This window comes from Anabrus simplex, chromosome 7 (assembly GCF_040414725.1).
Source record: "Anabrus simplex isolate iqAnaSimp1 chromosome 7, ASM4041472v1, whole genome shotgun sequence".
Classification (NCBI taxonomy): domain Eukaryota; kingdom Metazoa; phylum Arthropoda; class Insecta; order Orthoptera; family Tettigoniidae; genus Anabrus; species Anabrus simplex.
Genome location: NC_090271.1, coordinates 207,873,350 through 207,896,706, shown reverse-complemented (window position 1 = coordinate 207,896,706; position 23,357 = coordinate 207,873,350).

Sequence of the window (23,357 nt, the reverse complement as noted above, 5' to 3'; positions counted from 1 at the left end):
CCACTGTGTCGCTGCAGTAAGCATTTCTAACGGAGAAATCGAGAACTCTGCTTAGAATGTGATACCTACGAATAAAATACTATTACTAATCAGTTCCTATTTTTCACACGGCTTTCACTTGATTTATTTTCTCTAATCGTTTAACATCGCACCAACTCGGGTAGTCCATTACTTTTGTGACGATTTGATAAGAAACGGCTAGGAATGGGAGGGAAGCCAAGCTTGCGTCAATTACAGTACAGTCCCAGCATTTTTGTGGTGTGAAAAGGGTAAACCACGAAAAACCATCTTCAGGGCTGCATATTGTGGGCTTCGAACTCACCATCCCCCGAATACAAGCTAACGGCTACATGGCCCGAACCGTGCAGTCATCTCCCTCGGTTTGATAACTCTCCTCTCCGGCAATGGGATAAAAGCATTTTGTTTTAATTTTGCCTGCGAGCGACAAATAACTATGAAGAATAGAGTGATTATAATCTAAAAATATTTCCATTTTCCATTAAAGTCTACAAAGAGGAATCAGAGGTTAATCCCTCCATCTGCTCCCGGATCTCCTGTTTAATTGGGTTGTAAAAACATTTTTTCATATGAAAAGTAATCATTTAACGCGTTTGCTTTCAGTGCTATCAGGCCAGAATCAAACGATATGCTGTTTGTTATCCTGTCATATCAAATTCAGAGATCTGTTCGCATCACATTTAATAATAACAAAAAACAAAAATCGTGGCTGTATTGAGAAAACAAAAAATAAAACTAGGATACTTCATTATCTTCAACAAGTCTTTCTAATGAGCAAATGACTGTGAACACATAGAAAACAGCGTTGTTTGTTGCAAAATACACCATAAAATTATTTTCAGTTTTGTGTGGTTTAAATACATGTCTCTTTTCGTGGCTGAAAAAAGTACGCACCATTATTAATGACATATAAAAGTGGTATGCATCAATTATCAAATTCCACTCGCATATTTTATCTCCGAATTTTAATTTATAGCCTTTAGCATAGCCGCGACTAGACCAATTGGTGATGTTGCCCGTGACCCACAATATTAACACAGCCAACATATAACAATAAAAACACGCCAGTCCACATCACGTACAACCTTACTATTTGAAACTGATTTCTTTATTATTATTATTATTATTATTATTATTATTATTATTATTATTATTATTATTATTATTATTATTATTATTATTATTATTATTATTAACAACATTATTCTTTGTGCAATGCCATACGCTAAATAACTAAATAAATAAATCAATAAGTCATGGAGTACTTATCAGGGGGCGAAAACTACGTGTCTGCAGAAATGATTTCCACTTACTTGTGTAAGGTAAAGGAAATTAATTTCCTACTCTTCCCTGAGATGGTATTTGTGGTGATGATTATTGTTTTAATAGGAAGAACAACTGGGCAACAATTCTCTATTAACACTAATCAGAGGGGAAACAATGGAAGTGGTCCGACACTTCGAGAAATGAAGGTATCGGCCAATGAAAAGGGTCACGAAGGGCGTGAAAATGAAAGATCCCTAGACCTCGGAAACCTAATACCATGTGGGTCGGAAAAAAATAAGAGTTGACTAAGTGAAGCCGGATAGAGTAGATGAAAGCAAACCAATACTCAGCTATATGCCCCATGGGCGCCAACGAACACTCCCCAGTTAGGGGCACTTGGGGCCCCTTTTTTCACCTCTTACGACAGGTAGGGGATACCGTTGATGTTATTTTACTGCCCTCACCCACGGAGAGAGGCGTTATCAAATCCCGTCCTGCGGTCAGTGTTGAGGTGAAGTTCCATCCAGGAATTCTTCGGGGGCATGGTTAAGTTCCATCCCGCGGTCAGTGTTCAGACAGTGTTCCGTCCAGGAATTTTGGGGCAGCATGGTTAAGTTCCGTCCTGCAGTCAGTCTTCAGGTGGGGTTCCATCCAAGAATTACTCGGGAACGTGGTTGAATTCTGTCCCGAGATAGCAAGGGTAGTGGAGGAATACTGTCCCCATACAAACAACGTTTTGCTTCGCATTTTGCAGACTTTTAGGAGTGTCTGTAACTTATTATGCAAATTGCTTCTAGAACAGGAGCCTTTTCAGATACAAATGAATCTAAGTTTGGCGTTTGATATCGTTATTAGCCCACGGAACACATGACATGTATTTCAAAAATACAGAAGAAAGCATAGATAGCCGTAATTTAGTACTTGTGCAGATCGGGCTTTTCAGCATAACATAACTGAATACTTTATTAATCTTCTTCTTTGTCCTTTAAGACTACTGAGGACCACGGGGCTCGTACCTTCTCGCAACTTGGGCCTTCTGTCTTCTTATCTTCCATTAATCCTTCATTTTCTGGCTATGAACCAGCTTTCTTACCTCCGTCCACACAAGTCTGCTCATCCCTGTGTTGTTCCTACTCGTAAGTGACGATGGAAACATTCCCCGCTGGATGGCTTGCCGAAGCTGTGGGCGGTCATGTATAGACTCATGCGGGATCCCCAGTTGATCCTGATCCCACTTGACCGAAGAGGACCACTTGTTCTTGGATGCCTTCCCTCTACCTGCCACAGCGAAGATCCTGTTGGCAAGTCACCTTGATGTAGCCTGTTAATAGAACAGTACAAATAAATAAATAATGGAAAACACATTATTTAGTATTTGATATAGCATGCACATTGAATACTTACTTAAGGCGTATCTCGGAAATATTACAGAGAGTAAGTGTTATGCAGACGAATTGGTGATTCAGATATTTGGATTAATTGTGTTTTTTTAACTAAAGCTTATTTTTTTCTTATTTATATATATGTAATCCATTGCTAAGTAGTCTACATGCACACACATTCTGACGTACAGGTAATGGAGGACGAAACTCCAGAGAGAATTCAACATTTTCATTTAATCTACACCGAGCTCGATAGCTGCAGTCGCTTAAGTGCGGCCAGTATCCAGTATTCGGGAGATAGTAGGTTCGAACCCCACTGTCGGCAGCCCTGAAAATGGTACAATTCATCTCATGCCAGACAGGTAGACATAGCACTTAATGAGACCTGCAGACTTGTTACAGGTTGTCTAAAGTCTACTCCAACTGAAAAACTCTATCGTCTTGCAGGGATAGCACCACCCGGTGTGCGAAGAGAAGTAGCTGCAAATAAGGAAAGGACAAAGGTTAAGCACGAAAGTACTCATCTACTGCATGGACATAAGCTTCCAGTACAGAGACTGAAATCTAGGAAGAGCTTCCTACGAACATCTCAGGAACTTATAGTACCAGCTGAGAAGGCAAGGATACAGCTATGGAAGACAAAGATCCCCCAAGGCTCTGAGCAGATGGCGGTTGAGGAACGTTTGCCACCCGGTTGCAATGAGAGCTGGACAATCTGGAAATATCTCAATAGGTTGAGATCAGGAGTGGGAAGGTCCAAAGTTAATTTGGCAAGATGGGGCTTCATCAATGGCGACAACACCAAGTGTGACTGCGGAGAAGATCAAACCATCCAGCATATGCTTCAGTGTCCGCTGTGTCCATCTTTGTGTACACAAGATGACCTGCATCGAGCTACGAAGAGAGGACTCGAAGTAGCGTTGTACTGGTCCAAGATTATTTAAATGTTACTTGAAATTATTGTAACTGTTTTCTTTTTTTTGATGTATCTGACACGAGAATAATAATAATAACCAGGCAAATGCTGGGGCTGTACCTTAATTAAGGCCACGGCCGCTTCCTTCTCACTCTTAGACCTTTCCTGTCCCATCGTCGCCATAAGACCTATCTGTGTCGGTGCGACGTAAAGCAACTAGCAAAAAAAAAAAAATATATATCATTTAATCTACATTTATGAGGATGGAACTGGCACTCCCATCCCCGAAGCTGTGTAGTGTTTCTTCAGGTATACTACATACCAGGCCCACCGGCACTCTTAAAAAGACAAAACTGAAAATCGGACCACTGACACTCACCGTTACACGACTGTGGCGAACGCGTTTGTTAGGTTACCTTTTCGTAGATTTTGCTCACTTTTGGAACTTATTATTATTATTATTATTATTATTATTATTATTATTATTATTATTATTATTATTATTATTATTATTATTATGCATATTTGCCATTTCCTTTACGTCGCACCGACAAAGATGTTATTGCAACGATGGGATAGGAAAGGGCTAGGATTTGGATGCGTCCGTGACTTTAATTAAAGTACAGCCCCAGCAATTGCCTGGTGTGAAAATGGGAAACCACGGAAAACCCATTTTCTCCCAAATGCAAGCTGACATCTACGTGACTCAAACCGCGCAACCACTCACTCGGTAATAATAATAATAATAATAATAATAATAATAATAATAATAATAATAATAATAATAATAATAATAATAATAATAATAATTTCATATGGCTATTGCTTCCTGGTACAGCCCTTGTAAGGCAGATGAGTGTGGGTGTCATCTGCCCTGTATAGGATACTGCATTTTAATTTGGTAGAGGATAATTTAGTGTGTGCTGTGTGAGTTGCAAAGATGTTGGGGGACATTAAAAATACCCTGGCCCCGAGCCAGGATAATGAACCATTTAAGGTTCAAATCTCTGACCCCGCCGGGAATAAAACCCGGGGCACTATGAACCGAAGGCGACTACGCTGACCATTGAGCCAAGGAGCCGGACACTCCGTCAGTTATCTATATAAATAAAATCGTAACAACCATTATTATTATTATTATTATTAAAGCGTCTTTATTGTGGCGAAGTTAGGGCTCCCGGCCCTTTCTTACACTTAACCACTTCATGTATATACAATGTATATTTTACATAAAATTTAAACATATGAAATCTTTACAACCTAAAGTATAACTAAAGCAACTAAAGTATCACTAACTAACTAAGGTGAGTAAAGTATAACTAAATTATATACAGGAACACATTGCAATAAACAACCATATTCACTCTCATTCATGCATCCCATTCACACTCAAGAAAGACTGGAAGTGCTTAAAAGATGACGCTGGCAAAGGATTTTAAATTTTGTCTTAGATTTAGCTTCCCTGATGTCATTGGGGAGTTCATTCCACCAGCTCGTGGCGGTGATAGTGAACGATCTATTGTAGGTTGCGGTTCGATGCACAGGAATTTCTAGCGTACAGCCTGACCGGGTATTGAACAGGTGCAGGGAACTAAGGTAGCGAAATCTGGTGGATAGGTAAGGAGGAGTGTTTTCAGAAAGCACTTGATACACCAAAGTAGTTGCGTGGAGTCTACGTCTGTCATTCAGTCGTAACCAAGATAATTGTGTATAGAATGGGGATACATGGGCATATGGTTGTATGTCGAATGCATACCTGATGCATGCATTTTGGGCACGTTGCATTCTCATGCTTTGCTCGTTATTGATATCAATAAAAACTGTATCACAGTATTCGAGAATTGGAAACAAGAGTGATTGAATGAGCTTTATTTTCAAGGACCGAGGAAATATATTTTTAAACCGCTTCAGAGGATGCAGGCTTTGATATACCTTTTGGCACACTTTCATCACATGTTGCGACCAGTTCAATGTTTCGCTTATAGCCACACCAAGATTCATAACTGTTTCACAAAATGGAATAATGGTATTGTTTAGTGCTACAGGAGGAATTTCGTATTGTTTTAAGACGTGTAAGTTTTTTGAAGTACCAATGATTATTGCTTGCGTTTTAAGAGGATTAATTTTGAGATTGTTACTCAATGCAAAATTACTTATGAGACTTAAATCAGCATTAACTTTTTCTACAGCACTCTGAATTTTATCAGTTCTTGAGTGGTAGTAGATCTGCAGATCATCAGCATAAAGATGATACTTGCAATGTGTAATCGATTTGGCAACATCGTGTAAGTAAATTGCAAACAGCAATGGTCCAAGTACAGACCCTTGGGGGACACCGAGGGGTTTGTTAAGCCACTCAGATCTGCTATTATTTACTTTGACACACTGACGGCGATTTTTGAGGTACGAACTGAAAAAGTTTATTGCCGTCTTGCTGAAATTTAATGAATCCAATTTTGAAAGTAGCAGTTGAGGAACAACAGTATCAAAAGCACTAGAAAAATCAAGTAGAACCAGTACAGTCACTTGTCGAGTGTCCATTGCCTGTCGGATATCATCAGTTACTTTCAGTAGGGCAGTCGTTGTGCTGTGTCCTTTCTTGAAACCAGATTGGTAAGGGTCAAGCAGTGAGAAGTTAGTCAAGTAAGTGAGGACTTGTTCGTGTACCAAGCGTTCTAGTACTTTGGAAAGGGGTGGGAGAATGGATATAGGGCGATAATCTGATGGTAAACTAGGAGAATTCTTCTTAGGAATAGGAATGACGATACCGTGCTTCCACACAGTTGGGAATACTCCCTGTACAAGGCAATGATTAAATATATGCGTCAGAATAGGTAATATGGCACCAATAATATTTTTTATGAAAGATAATGGTATGTCGTCATTACCGGGAGCATCAGACTTGAGGGAGTAAATTACACGCTTCACATCGTTCGCCCCAACTTTTTTGAAAGTGAATTTTACTTGATTTACTCGGGAATGAGCATTTATGGCGTTAATATCATCATTAGTTAGGTCATCAACTGGTTGATTATTATTATTATTATCATTATTAGGATAGTTAGCATCATAGTCATTATTGTCAGTAATATCATTATTAGTGTATGCTGCTTTCGTAAAATGAGAATTTAGATCATCAAGTGGTATACTGGGTGTCTGCATGGTCAGGCTGCGACCTATACCCATCTGATGCAAATGTTTCCATATTAGTGCTGAATTTCGTCTGTTTGTTATCTCTTGAATATATTTATACTTGCTGTTACGAATTAATTTCTTAACTTGATTTCGGAGAATACGGTAATTTTCGAAATCACTAGTGCTTTCAGTTCGCCTAAATCGCCTATACCAAGCATCACGATTTGCCATGACCGACTTAATTTCATTTGTTAGCCAAGGAGACGAAGGGTGAGAAACTCGAATTTGCTTCTTCGGAGCGTGTTTGTCATACAGTCCTAATATTAAAGAGTTCAGTCTGTCAACCTTATCATCAATGTCATTAGTCAGTAGAATGTCATTCCACGGCAATTGATATGCTTCATTTCGTATTATCTCAGTATTAAAATGCTTGAAGTCTCTTCGCATTATGTACCTGGTTTTGTACTTTGGTGCCTTGAGAGAGTAACATAAGTATATGAGATCGTGGGTCGAAATACCTGGTACAGCAAGCTGTCCATGTTTTACCACTTTCTGCGGATTGTTTGTTATAATAAGGTCAATCAGTGTGTGAGACGTGTGGTTTATTCTGTGAACATGGTTAGTCGCGTCTAGTGTCAGTATATTGTAATCCATGCCATGGAATAAGTTTTGTAAGTATGTTGATTCGTTACTTGTAACTAGGAGATTAGTATTGAAGTCACCAAGAATGATTATGTTTTCGTACAGCGGAGTTAACTTCGATAATGCCACTTCTAGGTCAGATATATGTTGTATGTCTGGCGCCTTGTATACCACTCCGATCAGTAGTTTTTGATTATTAACCAAGAGTTCAACAAACATGAATTCAGGTCGAAATGGAGTCTTAGGATCTGAGGTCATAATTATTTTACTTTTTAAGTCGCTACGGCAATATATAGCGCAACCGCCCCCTACACGATTTAAACGATCTAGGCGATGTAACGTCATGTTATTCAGCTTTACGAGATCAGATTTGAGTGACTGCTGTAACCATGTCTCTGTTACACAAATACAATGCAAGTTACTGTTAATAAATAGAGCCTGTATTTCGTCAAAGTGACAAAGAAGCGATTGTGCATTGATATGACAACACTGAAAATATTGTTGGTGGGGAGCTAACATTTCCTTAAGAATGTCTCCTGCCACAGCTGGTGAAGGGGAAGGTAAGGGTGAAGGCGGACGACAATGAAGAGGGATAGTGTCAATGACATCACGGACATGCTGTTCGGTATAAATAATTGACTCATTTACGTTAGCCATTGTCAACAGAAAAATTCAAACTACTCACCCTAGTTGTTTCATAAGCACCTCCAGAAATATTTACACAATCACTCTCACACACACTATCACATTCACATACACAAACATTATACGCTATTATATCACTCATTGTTTTTCCTAGTCAATCTCGTCGCTCACATAAGGCTTATTAATTGTGCCATGCTGCTAACAAACATTTTCTGTCCATTGTCTTTCAAAACAACAATGCGGCCGTCCTGTGTCCACACCCGTCGGAGTCCGAAGTGATCACGTGCCCTGTTTAGAATAGTTTTTCTGATCTGTATGTACATCGAATATTTTGGTGAAATTTTTTAAATAGAGTTATCCGTTTAGGTGTAACAATGACCATTCGCATATTTTTCAGCTTTGGCGTCTGGTCGAATTCTTATAACTGAAAAACTATCCGATAAATTTCAACCAAACTTCACGTTTGGGTAGGTTTTAGGGTCAATATTATTTCATAATTCCTGAATGGACTGGGGGGGGGGGGGTTATAGCAAGGTCGAAATTGTGAATATACTCCGCCACAAAATATCCATGGCTAAACTTAATGGCTTCAGTTCTTCAATTCTTAATACAGAACTGGCCTCGCACGTAAGCGCCTAAATTCAGTATTTCTAGAATGAAGTAGTTACGTATCTTTTGTGTGCATCAGTATCTTATGTCACATTGTTCCAGGCCATGAAGTGCGAAGAATAACAAGTGGAGACAATGTTGCCTTCCGCTTTGTGTAACTGGGTGTTCATCTTGTATATCCCGTCGATACTGGTGGGTTCAGCTTATTATTATTATTATTATTATTATTATTATTATTATTATTATTATTATTATTATTATTATTATTATTATTATTAACATTGTTGTTGGAAAAATCCTGATGACAATGCTTGAATATAGTGGTATAACATTGAAATGAAATTAAAACAAATTACATAACAGCAAGAAGACAACAACAAAAATGAAAACAACACATTGAAAGGAATTGTATTAAATTAAGATATTTAATTAAAGCACAATAAGAATGTAGAAAATACATCAAAACAATGAAAAATATATGACAATAATAATTATTTACGAGATAACTATAATATAATAATGAAAGCAGTTGCGTAAAAATTCGTACGAAATTTTTAGAAAATAACTAATTTCCGTACATGTAGCGCAACATAAATACAATTTAGTCAAATTTTAGTCAGAATTTACAAAATATGATATAAATTATTTCACTATGGGTACTGAAGCAAAATATTTACAACACAATTATATACGTTCAAATATAAAAATCTCCAAAACTTACGATTTATAAAAGATTGAGTGGTACAGCGACTTACTACTAGCCGAAAATTGGTAAATAGGTCATCCTAGAGTAGATATTTACCAAAAATTGCTGTTGTCTGGGCTACGGAAGAGGGGGGGGGGGGAGTTTATAAAATAAATCAAGAAGAGTCATAACCCTACCGATGAGTTTCTGTAGATGACGCTGCACATGAACTTTGCTTAGAATAATTCTGCATGTGAACTTGCTGCCATCTGGTGCCACGGAAAGAAGTTGGTTCGCATTTCACAGTCGGCTGTATCTCGTGCTTACGCTTCTCCAGTACCAGCCTAAGCTGACAGCAATGCATGCTTACGGCGTGCCCACTACTATATCATGTATGTCAGTGTACTCATTAGCGTAATGACATTTTAGTAAGCTGTTGTAGAACTTCGTATTTGCTTGGCAAAGTTGCGACCAGGAATAAAATTTTACTCCACGAGACAAGCCCAAATATCACACTGAACAGTCAACATCAACAGAATCAAATTACAAGACAATGTCGCTCCACGGTCGAAGCCTGGACGGAACCTGCTGCAAACACTAGCGAAACAGAAACTTACGTAGGCGTCCTAGGCTCTTGTCCACACGGTGAACACTTTCGTAACGCTTGCAAGATGGCGGCTTCACTTTCTGAAAAGAATTATGATGTATTTGAGGATGTAAACGAGATTGCAAGAAGAGTAAACAACACTGCAGCAGACAAGAAATGATTTCATGCAAGGTAAAATTCCGGCACATCGGTGTCTCCAAAAACCATAAACTTAGTGCGACATAAAATCAATAACACTATTATAACCTAGGATTTTCGGAAACGCCGAGGTATCGTAATTTTGTCCCATAAGAGTTATTTAATGTGCCAGTTAATCTACCGATACGAGGCTGACGTATTTGTTTGAACACCGTCAAATATCATCGGATTGAGCCAGGATAAAACCCGGGAACTTGAGCTCAGAAGGTCAACGGTCTACCGTCTGAGCTACTCATTTATTTGCAAGTAAGTGGAAGGTATGACACTTCGTAATCACTTACTTGACCTGTGAAGAGTTGTGAAACCTTGAGGAAGGTATAATTGTGTACAATGATAGATTGATGAATTTCTTCTTCTTATACTCCTTCTTCTACCGCATTTCCGACACTGCTGGGGTCGCAGATGCAAACTGTGTTGTTTATGTGGTTCTGGCCCGGTTTTATGGCCGACTGCCCTCCCTGACGCCAACCTTCTATATTCACTAATGCGTCTTTTTATGGTGGGTGGTAGTGTGTTTTATGAAAATATAAAGAGTGTGTGTTGGGAGAAACACACACACCCAGCCCCAAGGCGTAGGAGTTAATCATAAGCAGTTAAAGGTTCCGGTCCGACCGAGAATCGAAACCAGGGCCCTTCGAACCGAAGGCCAGTACGCTGACCATTCAACCGAGGAGCCGGTTTATGCTGGACTAATGAACAATTTCGACCAATACAGTGAAAGTTAACTGTATATTTAGTAATCATACTAATATTTTGGGACTTGCTGACCTATAATAATAATAATAATAATAATAATAATAATAATAATAATAATAATAATAATAATAATAATAATAATATATTATCGTGTCTCTTTCATTTACTGATCTGTTCTGCGGGCACATTTACCGTTCAAAAATAATTACCACACATGTATCGTTTCATGTGGGTAATAGTGTTCAGGCAGAAAGTGCTTCTGACAGCATTTATATTGTATTGTTTCATTACTTATTGTGGTAAAGTTAATAAACAGTGCCACTGCTGTCACAAGCACACACTGTCTACCAAAACTTTAACGAATTATGTTCGTATAGTACATGTTTTATGAGGTAGACCGTTATTGGCACATAACACGATTTTAGAACGAAGTTTATTCGATATAAACAAGGCACGCAAATAGGTCAGACAAGAGAACAAGAACAGTACATTACAATTGTTTGTATTATTTTAGGACTGTGATTTAAATTCGAATTGCTGGGCTGAGTACCGGGACGGTAGAGCACTGGTCTTTTTGAGCCCAATTCGCAGGTTCGATCCTGTCTCAGCGCAGGTTCGATCCTGTCTCAGCCCGATGGTATTTGAAGGTGATCAGATACGTCAGCCTCGTGTCGGTTGATTTACTGACACGTAAAAGAACTTTTACAAGACAAACTTCCGGCACATCGACATCTTCGGAAACCGTAAAGTAGTTAGTGAGATGTAAAAATAATGACATTAACATTATTAAATTTAAAATAACATCAAAAGTAAAGAAATGAAGAGAAAATATTTACATCGGGTACCATCCACCTGTGACTACTCTGACGTCAACTTTTAAATATATCCACTGGCTTTGTGATTAGGAAGTCGAAGAGACCAGAATGTACACGCTAACTGAGCAATACTATTTTTTTTTCGTTTTGTTTTAAGTCACACCAACATAGATAGGTTTTATGGTAACAATGGGATGGGAAAGGCCTAGGAGTGGGAATGAAGCGGGCGTGGCCTTAAGGTACATCCCTAGCATTTACCTTGTGAAAAAATGGCAACCACGCACAACCATCTTCAGGGCTGCCTAAAGTGGGATTCGAACCCACTATCTCCCGGATGCAAGCTCACGGCTGCGCGCCCCTAACCGCATGGGCAACTCGCCTGGTGAGTAATATTTCTCCAAGCTTTCCACTCCCATACCGGGAAAATCCAGCGATTATATATTACACAAATTTGCAAGGCTTTTTTCACAGTATCTAGGACTGGGAAGGCGACAGTCGTGCTTTTAGTCTCCTTCTCATCTGGTCTGTCATTATTATCTCTCTCCTTGGCTGAATGGTCAGCGTAGTGACATTTGGTTCAGAGAGACTCAGATTCGAGTCTTTCGTACAAATGTGATTGCTATTATTCTTCCTACTCAAATTTGTAGATTTTTAAAGCAAGTAAAGCTTGGCATTTACGGCTTTTAGAGACGCCTAGGTCCTGGAATTTTATCCCTCAGGAGGTCTTTTACTTGCAAGTAAAGCTACCAATACAAATCCGAGGTGTTTGACCACCTTCAAATATCATCGGACTGAGCCGGTATCGAGCCCATCAGCTTGGGCTTTCCTATCTGAATCACATAACTTAGCTCGGCACTAAAATATTAATCCTAAGCCATGGGAGCTGCAGTCCAATCCATAGGGACGCGATTTTTCAAATTTTGTGCATGTATTCGTGTGGATTCGATCGTGACTGTGTCATCCACCTCTTTCGTAATCCGTTCTTTCTGACGAAAAATCATGAAATAATAACATTCGTGTGTTTATTATTTACGCGGCTTTATAGTGCGTATTTTCGTCTATGTTGCTCGATGTGTATCTTGCGTGTCTTTTAGCTTCTGTGGCTCATTCTTTATTTCCCTTTTATCTAACTTCTCGTAAGCGTACTCTTAGTTTCTGTACGCTCTACATCATAATCCGTCATCCACCTCTTTCGTAATCCGTTCTTTCTGACGAAAAATCATGAAATAATAACATTCGTGTGTTTATTATTTTCCCGGCTTTATAGTGCGTATTTTCGTCTATGTTGCTCGATGTGTATCTTGCGTGCCGCGCTGCGCGATCCCTGTTTACCGTGTAACAAGCAAACCACCTGCCTAGAAAGTTATATTTAACTTTTAACTGCCTGCGAGGACCAACTGGAACCCTTCATTTACATATAACAACATTTGAAATGATCCATCCGGGAGGTTGAAATGTTGCGTAGACCCCAGTTCATATCTCGAATTGTAATCAGTCCGTAGAAGAGTGGTAAGAGTGTTTGTCTCCGGATCCCAAGATCGTGCATTCAGACCAGGCAAAGTTAGTAGAATTTTCGAAGGCGGGAAAAAGTCGATTCGGCACTCCATATTGGGATTATGACGGCGTATAAAGGATCTCTGGCGACACATTTGCTGTTTTATAGACAACATTAATTCAAACTCGCCCATTGATTTCCCAACATAAATCCGTTTCTCTGCGCCTTCTGGTATAGTTAAACCTAACGTGAGAAATGGCACAAAAGCAGCCTAAATTAGGTCAAATCAAACTGCCTGCACACGGTTAGCAGCCGATTACTTTTTGCATGTACGTTTCCATTGTTTTGAGGTGTGCTGAAAATTGGCTTGGTTACCTGGAAATCCGCTAACACAAAAAGAAAGTGATTTAAATTATAGGATTACTTTGTTGTTGTTCTTGTTGGCATATTAGTCATTACATCCTTATCCCCTCGCATATATGTCGTCTTGCCTCGTAATTCAATAGTCCGTAGGGATCATATAATGATATTTCACACTTGAAACCTTGTACTATTGTAAACTAATACTTAACTTGATAACATGACATTTTACTTGAATATTTCTTAATTTGTTTACACACAAGGGATCCAAAAATTATCAGTTATTTAAAGATATTTTCGATTAGCATTCCTACTTACAGAGATTACACGAAAATACATATTATAGTAATTCACACGATAACAAACTTTGAATTTATCCAGCCGGGAGGTTGTGTGTTCGTATCTCTGGCTCTAATTAAGCCGTCACCCGCAATATAACAGTAATGGCTGAATGTACGGCTTGCTAGCCGCTGTAATTACTGCTCTGGTTGCTGTTGCATTATTTATTTATTTATCATAATATAGAACATGTGTATTATGTTGCATTGAAATTAATGCACTGCAATTACACATGGCGGATTCTCTAGCAGCAATTTGACTTTCACCCCGAAAGGATTTAGATTATAATTTCTATTACTCAAAGGTGCTCATATGTATGATAAGCCAAAAAGATGATTCGCTTTAGATTTTTCTTGATTTCTGAATCTCTTCAAGCATAACCCAAAATTCTGAGTTCAAAAAAGTTACGTGATGTCTGTTTTTCTTTTTCACTTTCGGGTGCTCTTCTGTACGGATTAAGAAGGAGGAGAAGATGAAGAATAATAATAATGAATTAATTCAGTATATCTTATTTCGAAGTGGAGATACATTCGAAGAATTCAGTTATTATTTTAAATGTTCCATGAACTGAGAAACTTGCTTTTATTATAAAGGGAAGCCCCTCCAAGCAATCACATAACAAGTGCTTCTTTTGTATTTACAATCCACAATATTCCCATCAGTGCTGTTGTGCATTTAACCAGTAATAGAATTTTCCGCCCGTTGTCTAAAAATGATGTCTCTTTCATCATTTTCGAAACATGCACTTCCCTCACAAGGCCATACTTCATAATAAGGAGATTCATCTATCAACATATTACAACCCAAATTGCTTAGATATTGAAGTCTCTTTTATCAGTATTAATGCTCAAATGTAATAACTAAAAAGGTCATAACCAACAATTTTATGACGCATGGCCTTCTATGACGGCAATTCTTATGAACGTTTTGTAGGATGTAGAAAGAAAGCATCTTCACAAGATATGCAAGGATAATGGGCTAAGCATGTGTAAATGTAACAATTTCCAGAGCTCATATAAATGTTGTTTATCTTCTAAAATGCTACTGTAACTTCCTTTCGAGAAACGGGCCTCCATACTGTATATTTGGAAACAGTAATGAACAACCGAGATATTATCCACATTCTTCGCAAGTTGTTTATACTTTTAAAACAGTTCCTATAATGTAACAATTCGGGTGGAACATTATCTTAAAAAATCATTTGACTCTTTAAGGAGCTCACAAAATAGCCCCTTTGTTTTTTAAGTACATTTCCTTTAAATTGTTATATTAAGTAAACACCCCATTTGTGAGCGTTTTTATAAGTACTGTAAAGAACTTCTTTTATTCATTTGTGTGATATTAAAACAGATACTATAAGTACGGTGATCAGTCAGTCTGTCAATCAATAATTCAACCATTCTACTGTAGTTGATGTCGAAACATTCCTGTTCTTTCAATTTTTATTTGATTGTTGGAACCGATCACCCATTGACGGTAGGCAACTGAATGTACTCAGCTCCCATTACATGCAATTATGTACGGTTTTAGTATACTTCAAATGTGTATACGTATGTAACTCGTGTCATGTTTATATGTAAAACGTGTTGAATTTTATGTGGAATTATTTTTGTAAAAGCGTGGTTTCTCATTATCGGATAGTCGGTGAGTTCTTAACTTCAGATATTCGTTATTAGGCTTTAGTTATTTATTTTACACAGATACTATTGTCAAGAAGTACCAAAAAGTGAAAGATGTGGAAAGGACATCTGAACTGTGTTCTGGTGTTGATAGAAAGGGATTGAAAATTTCTACTGTGATACTCATCAACAATTTTAAATTTGGAAGAGTGTTATTTTATCCAACTCAGTCTATTGAAAATGCCAGTTACATCCAGCCCCGTTCCTCTGACACGACTTGTGTACACTACCTTTCTAGTAACTATTATCGCACCTGATAGGAGCCTTCGTATCAAACACTTGTTTTGCTAATACTATTTTTATTTTGAAATACGTAAATTACTTCATATGTTATTAAACCGTTTAGCAGGCTAATTTTACAATATTAAAATTAATCTTTGACGTATACAGAGTGCCCTCAAATTTTCTGCGAACAGTACCCGATATTCTAACTCCATCCCCCACGTAAGTACTTCTTCACATGTTATGAGTGTTCTCTTTGTACTCCTAACTAAGGGGTAGTACATTTTATTCAGCAAGTTAACATCATCTGAATCACAAACATCTCTCATTGTTGAGGATGAAGTGTCTTACTTTGCAATAGCACTATATACAGCAATTCCAAATTATGATTGTACCGGTACTTTACATTGTTAGATACTGTATATATAGCTTCCTGGATGTATATCTTCTCGATTACGCCACTGTTAAATACCTTGGATATTTTAGCAGTACCGCCCTGTGCCTTCTTTCTTTTTCATAGTTATTTGATAGCATATTATCTCATTTCACGTCAGTTGGGCGAACAGTTTCTCCTAACTACCCGTGCACATTTCTTGAGATTAACACCAGTTCTAATTCTCTGCATTATGTAGCTGTTAATTTTCAACACACCTTAGATCTGGACCTCATTTCATGTACTATGGTTCAATGTTATACCAGTCATCATGGAACAGATTAAACAATTAGGATAGATGCACACTATACGTTACATGTCCTTCTTTACATTCCATAACCTTTCCAGTAAAATCTGAAGGTGTTGTTCACTGTCTTGACAGCTTCCGTACACAAGCTTGAGTACGGAATGTTTGGAGAGAGAAAATGTGGTGCACTGTGTAATCATTCTGGGCGAGGAAGAACACAAGAGGCGAGAACTGAAGAGGAAAGGAAAAACATGGAAAATACTAAAGGGGAACATTGTACATTATTCAAACAACTGTCTGATGATGATACAAAGAAATCAGCATTTTCGAATGCCAAAATTTTAGTTTCATGAATTACTTACCAATGTAGAAGCAAGACTTCATCGTCAAAGCTTGTTATTTACATAACAATACGCCAAGACAAGGACGGAATAGTGAAGTTGCTGCTTTTGAACGGCAAGCAGACATGTTTTGAGGTCTCTGGTTGTTTGGCGTCTGTATCTCTTAGGCCTACTTGTATGTGAAATCAGTGGTACTCTTCAGTACACGGTAATAAAATGAACTGTTGTACGAATAAATATGCCAGCCCCGCGTTCTAGGGGCAGAGTGCCTTTATCTCACCCGGGAGCCTGGGATTCGATTCCCGACCAGATCAGGGATTTTTTCCTGGACCCGAGGGTTTGTTCGAGATCCACTCAACCTACGTGATTGCAGTTTATTAAAGAACTATATGACGGCGAGATCCTAGAAAACCAAGAATAACGGCTGAGAGGATTCGTCTCAATGACCATGCGTCGTAAACTGTAGGCCATCGAGCTGAGCAGTGGTCGTTTGGTAAGTTCACGCCCACCAGAGATGTAACACCATGGCGTTTAAAAAAATGTTTTCTTTCCTGGTGCATAAAATTCCTTACGCATGGCAGGTCAGTTTATTTAAAATTATTTTCGTTACATTTACTATTTTTGAAATTGTATAGAACTGATCCTTTTTCAGCAGTTGAGTTATATTCTCGTCATTCATATACACTAACAATTTAACTCAGCGGACTGCCACAACACGGAATGTAAGTTGTTGCTAGCGTACGTTGTCAATGCAGATCCAGGCACGTTCCGTTACTTACTCCTGAACGGAAGAAGAAGGCAAACGAAAGGTACAGTGCGCACAGACTCGTTTCAAAAATATCTCTGTTAGTTCATCAGCCCAGAGGATAATTGGATCCTCAAATAGCACTACCAAAGGTTATGCGACTATAGGTAAACCGCAAAAACCAATGGCAGCGCAAGAATGAGGTGTGCTAGGCAAGATGAGCACCGAGGTAGTTTTTCAATGCTCTCTTCACGGGGCCAGAACGTGCTATTGCAGCAACAACTTCTATAACACTCAGACGCACTGGTCCTGCTCCGAATGTTTGAATATATAGTAATCATACTTTGCGGATACGAAATTGAAATGAAACGTAATGTAGGCTAGAATGCGCATCGGCCTTTAATCTTCGGTTACAAATCTAAGCTGGGGTTGACTGTATACTATTTTTGCGAGAACAATACTAATTATTGGATTGAACGTATCTGTTCCCATTTCAATATTTGCTTTCATTGTGTGTGCGAAGGTAATGTACGGGTTACCAGATATGACAGCAGATTCTGTTAATGAATACGAGGGCTTCCAACAGTGACAGTCTATTGGAGTTTGCATTAGGATGATGAAACTTGTTACCACAGTGAGGTACAAGGAAAAGTGTTGCTCATATTGATTCCGGGTGTTAGGGGATACTCCACGCATAGATGTTCTGTTAAGATTAAAAATAGTTTTCTTCAGCGAAACCATTTGCCTCTGTTCTTATGTCAACCCACGACTACTAATCGACGTTTTTTGCCAGCATTCTGATAATATTATATTGGGTATCTTAGTATATTTTTAGGAGATGTAAGATGGATTGCTCGTCGCCGTAAGACATATGTGTCGGTGCGACGTAAAGTGTGTTCCAGAAAATGAGTAATGTGTTTAAAAGCCACAATCTAACTTTAGGGACTAAAATCAGACTTCTGCACTGTTATGTATTTTCTGTTCTTTTATATGGTGTAGAGACATGGACCTTAAATATAAACACAGAGAAGAAGCTGGAGGCCTTTGAAACATGGCTTTATAGGCGGATCCTGAGAATATCTTGGACCCAGAGATTGACAAACGTGGAAGTAATGAGAAGGATGAACACAACAAGATCAAGATAGTGAAATGCCGAAAGCTGCAGTATCTGGGACATATAATGCGCAACACAGATAGATACAACCTACTCCAAAAAATACTCCAGGGGATAATCAACAGCAAAAGAAGTCCTGGAAGAAGACGAATATCTTGGCTTGACAATCTTAGAGGCTGCTGCAATATGTCATCAGTTGAACTGTTCCGCGCTGCCACAAACAAGACGAAAATAGCCATCATGATCGCCAACATCCGAAACGGATAGGCACCGAGAGAAGAGAAGAAGAAAATCTGAGGGCTGGTTTGAGGTTCACTCAGCCTACGCGATTAAAATTGAGGAGCTTCCTGACGGTGAGATAGCGGCCCTGGTCTAGAAAGCAAAGCATAACTTTCGAGAGGATCCGTCGTGCTGACCACACGACACCTCGTAATCTGTAGGCCTTCGGACTGAGCAGCGGTCGCATGATAGGCCATGGCGCTTCGGCACTGTTGCGCCATGGGGTTTGGTTCGTACGAATCTGTATTATGGGACACAACCATAATACGTGAGGAAGGGTTTCGAACTCGGCGCATCTTCAGTAACGAGATTTATTAAGGCTCCTTGCACGAAGAGTTCAAACAGCGATGACAATACAATTCATTTTAATCGCTTCCGTCCATGATATTCCTTTCTTACTGCTTACGTAGGATTTGTCTTTCTTCCAGTGAGAAAAAGTCATTCAAAATACATACTTGACATAAACTAAGGAATATTACGCTGAACGAAAGCATTTCGTTGGCCCGTCGCTATATTAATGTTCAATGTACAATAAACCGAAATCTCTCAAGGCGGGTGGTGGAGATAGGGATTATACGAGGAGAGGTGGTCAAATCCTTTCGCCATCTCTTCTATTCTCTCAGCCGTGGTATTAGTTTCCTTAAGACCCAGCAAAAGGTTGGGTTTGAGCGGATGAGACCGGGAGTTGCAGACAAGCAAGAAATGAGAGAATAAGTAAACCTTTTACCATGTTGGCTGGAGAAATTGTATCTCCAACTGAAAATAAATGCATAATAAATGAAATAAAAATAAATTAATAATTGTTCTGGTTGCAGTGGAAATAACAAATTAACAGACAAACAAATAGGTCTAAGAAATCAGATACAACAGTTCGATTCTAGATATCTGGCAGTCAACCAGAATGTGATTGACAAAGGAATTCAGATGGTTTACGAAGCTTCAAATAAATTCCGAACCACAGATATAATAATAATAGTAACAATAATAATAATAGTAATAATAATGATAATAATAATAATAATAATAATAATAATAATAATAATAATAATAATAATAATAATAATAATAATAATAATAATAATAATCACTCCGTAGGCTTCTGCGGGACGCGAACTTCCCGTGCCGATCTCACAATCCTCTTCCATACTTTTCGATCTTGAGCCCGCTCTTCCCAGTTATCAGTTTGGAGGGTCTGGCATACCTTGTTGATCTTCTTCCAGGTGCTTCGGGGTCTTCTGAAGGTCTTTTCCCATTAAAAGATCCGTTATATATATCTACTGGTGCTCTCTTATCCTGCATCCTCAGTACATGTCCATCGCAGCGCAGTCTGTTGGATTCTATCACACCCATTATAGTGTGTTGTTGAGAGAGGGTGTAAATTTCATAATTAGATCTTTTCTTCCAGCTTTGGGAGATAGGATCGAATCATGGGCCAAATATTTTTTCTATAAATTTTATTCTCAGACTTACAACTGCTTCTGCTCTTTCTTGGTTATACTCCATGTTTCGGAACCATGCAGAAGTACTGGTCGAATGATTGTAATCCAGATAATAATTTTTGAATTCCTTGTTAAAAACTTGGAGTCTAATATAGGGCTCATAGAGTAAAATTCCTTATTTGCATTGATAATAACAATAATAATTCCTCAGCTGCCATTGCAGGCATTTTAATTTAACGTTATCTGGTTGCCTGCTCGTCTATTTCTACGTTCCGTTTTACTCCAGATCTTCTAGGTGTCAGAGTAAACCAAATCTATTTTGGGCTTCATTGGAGGAGATTTTATTACTTTTGTTGGATAAACAAATATGTCGCCAAAGATGTTTTTCATGGTGACAACTTACGACAAGATGTACCAAATGGAATTTATCCCACCCTTCAAAAATCCGACTACCTTTGCCGGGTTTGAACACGCTATCTTGGTAACCGGGGAAGTAAGCACAGATATCAGAGAAACTGTTCTAATTCGCTCAAGGAGAACAGTGACGAAATTATACGTTAACTGGAGAAGTCTTACAAATTAGAAATGAATGTTCATATCAGAAAATAAGTTTGTAATATTTGCGTGGTAATAGTCTTTTCGAACTCTATTGTTATTTTGTAAAGAAAATCTATTTACTTGTTTTGTCACTTTGGCAAACCAGTCATTGATTAGATAATAAATTTAAAAAAATACGATAATTGAGTAAATAAATAAATGCAGTATTTTTACGTCTGCTTTCTAGCAAAGGCTGGCACAAAATGCTTCCACAAAATTGTCTCTTTTATGATTGTGGATAGTGTGGCAGCTTTTGCATGAAGTGTGGTGTTGGATAATACTGCGTTTGGATGTTATGAAAGATGATACTCACAGGCCTGGTCGTGCTGGAATAGCTCGTTGGCCATAAGGAAAGCACCTCACTCCCCTCTCGCCTAGTACGACTCTTCATGACACCGTTGTCAGCTTTTGCGGTTTCCACATATGTAACGGTTCAAATCCCGTTACAAGCTGATATCTGTATTTTTATTATTGTATGATTTTATCTGTATTTTATTATTATTATTATTATTATTATTATTATTATTATTATTATTATTATTATTATTATTATTATTATTATGTCCGTATTATTATTATTTTATCTGTGATATTCTTACTATTATTGTAATTATCAGTTTTATTCAATTCGATTTTGCAATTGCCTGTTGCTTGCAAGATTGTACTTAGATGTATGCATATATACGTATGTGTAGAATAACATTCAATACCTGTACAGTGAGAATTGTTGTATATATCAGAGATTGGGTGTGACGTTGGTGCATTGTGCAATATTGTTGGCGATTCTGCCAAGTCATCGCCACTCCATGGCTATGTCATCGTATTTATTTAGATATGCGCTCAGTGAGTTAGTCGCCGCGGGGCTATTTCACCACTGGATGTAATATTTGTCGCGTAGGTGGGAGTATGTCATTGTTATTTCTGGAGATTACGTAGTTGTGTCAACCAACGTCTATATAAGGTGGGTGCATATTGTAGCGTCAGTCATTACTTATACGGATGCAGTACAGTGAAGAAGTCTACTAGATCAAGAGGCCTTAGTTGGTCAGCCAACGAGTGTGAACGAGAGATGGCGAAGACTCAGTGAGCCATTAATTATTGGTCATTGAGAGAGTGAGACCAAATGGTTGGTCCGTCACTTAGTGGAAGACACGGACGCAAGGGCTTACCATGGAGTCAGAGAGGGCAACCCTGGACCTGCCAAGAGGTCATACCATATTGACTTACAAAGAAGTCAGATGATATGGAGAAGAAGCAGCCACAAGGATGTATCACCAAGTTAGGCGTGACACATCTACAGTAAACACCAGATCAAAGGAATACGTCGTAATTACACTAAAAGTGTTGAAGGTACAGTCAAGTGAATCAGTGAGGGAAATATTTCGTATAAATTGTTATATGTCCGGTCAAGAAGAATTCAAATTCATGCCTAGTTTCTTTCAGTTGCAATGTCATAATTTCATATTCTCATCTGTTTTATCGCAACAAGACTCACTATTTTTTTGATATATTATTTAAAGAATATATATTGTTCTATCAAACGAATTCATAGTTTCATTTCATTGACAGTAAAATATCTTAACCTCAAAATTAATGGGGAAACCGAACGCCAATCTCCTTTTCCCAGAACTTATATGGTATGTTGTCAAAAGTAAGCTTATTACCCCACACCCTAGAGATAGTCAAGAGTCTCATTCTATTATTGCTGTACTGAGTGACAGCTGGCGCCCTTCAAATAACGTATGTGTAAGTAAGCAGGTATCAAGTAAGTGTGAGTACAGGGTTCGACGAGTGTGTATTTTATTTAATGAATGTTAATTTTCATAATTTCCATTTTAAATGAAAGATATTCAGATTTTCAATTTAATCCAGTTTTAATAATATTTGTAAATTTACTCAGACAGTCAGGAACTTCTTACACATAACGGCATAACCTTTGATGGTGCTTTCTGATTCTAAAGAGCAAGTACCTAATCAAAATTTGTCAAGGATAAATATTAAATGCATTATCTGGAATTATATTGGGCCATAGGAGTCTATTTGTAGCAGAAAATGAACACATACATTTTCAGACGTTTAGTGAATGCAGAGAGAACAGTGTGGTTGAATTGAATTGAATTGAATTTATTGATCATGATTTACATGCCACTGAGACTGAAAAGTCCCTTTATGCAGCGTCTTCTTATAATACAATGCAGATTTATGAAAACAGTAACTACATTTTTTGAACAATAAGTACGTATATGGAGGGAAAAAAAACAATCTGTGTGATGGGAAGCCTTATCGTTCGTTAATCCATTTGACCCAGAGTACAGTAAGGAAAACACGTGACCAGTGAGCACGTTCAGTACTATGGACACAAGTTAAGGGAGTTGAGTTTCGGCACTGTCCCTGGGGCTCTGCTTCCCGTCCAGTAACGTTGTTTCATCCATTGTACCCAGGTGCACTTAGTT